Below are 1,201 nucleotides of genomic sequence, written 5' to 3'. Positions count from 1 at the left end.
TCTCCTCCTCCCCTCAAAAAATTCAAAACTTCTCACGGGGCTGGGCCTTCCCGCCCCCAGAAGAAAAAGAAGAAGGCAACTTCTTCGAAACCCTCAGCCCGGGCTGTTCCTTCTCCCGCCCGGGCTGCTGATTCTGGCGCCTTGCCATGGTTTTCTACCATGGTGAGCTCCCTCCGAGCCAAATCTGCCGAGGAGATCCGCCTCCTTGGCTCCATCCCTACTAACCATGCTATTGTCATCCCGGGCCCTAGTGACCGGGCTGAAAAGCCACCAGAAGGGTATCTTACCTTCTTCCGAGACCAGGTTACTAATGGCCTCAGGTTTCCCCTTCACCCTTTTTTCATTGGGATATCTTCCCTTCTTGGCATTCCTCTCAACCAGTTTCATCCTAATGCCATTAGGATGATGACTTGTTTTTTCACCCTCATCTCCATGCACCCCGATACCCCCCTCGAGCCCTCCCTTTTTAATTTTTTCTTTATCTGCTACATTGGCGATTACGTCTTTTCGTTCAAGACCCGGTCTCACCATAAACTTTTCGGAGATATTCCCTCTTCCGTCAAGGACTGGAAACGCCGGTTCTTTTACATTCGTCCTGCTAACCTCCCTGAATGCCCGGTTGGGTTTATTTCTGCCCTTCCTGCTCAGCCGGGTCTTCCTGAAAACTACCGCACACTTGACTCTTACACCCAGTGTGAGGAGGTGGTAGGCGGTAAGGTGTATAGCTCCTCCGCCCTCCTCGGTGAAAATTTACTGGTGACTTACGGGCTGAGCCCCGGGGTGGAGGAGTCTACCGATCGCATCATCGAAGAGTTCGATGCTTCCGCCCCGGTAGGTTTCTTCTGCTAGCCCCTATTGTACTTCCTTTACTTACTTTTCCGCTTTATCTGTTTCTAATGGGCTATTTGGCTTTCTGCAGACGCCGAAATGAAAGAGGCCTTTGCCCAAAAGATGGCTGAGGAAAAGGCAGCTAGGAAGGCTGCTCGTAAGGCCGCTGCTGAGAGAAAGGCCCGGGAGCGTCAGGAGGCCACATCCCGGGAGGTTCCTGGAGACCAGGCCGGGGAAGAGCGGGTTGTCCAGGTGCCTGCTGAACAAGAGACCCCGGCTGCTGCGGAAGCCACCGGGCCTAAAGAGCGCGGGGTCATTTTAATTGAAGAGGAGGAAGAGTCCTCGGGCCTAGCTCTTCGGACCCCTGCCAAGA

The sequence above is a fragment of the Primulina eburnea genome, chromosome 11 (genome assembly GCF_022965805.1).
Source record: "Primulina eburnea isolate SZY01 chromosome 11, ASM2296580v1, whole genome shotgun sequence".
NCBI classification, from domain to species: Eukaryota; Viridiplantae; Streptophyta; class Magnoliopsida; order Lamiales; family Gesneriaceae; genus Primulina; species Primulina eburnea.
The sequence above is the reverse complement of the archived record's forward strand: the minus strand, read 5'-3'. Positions refer to the sequence as shown.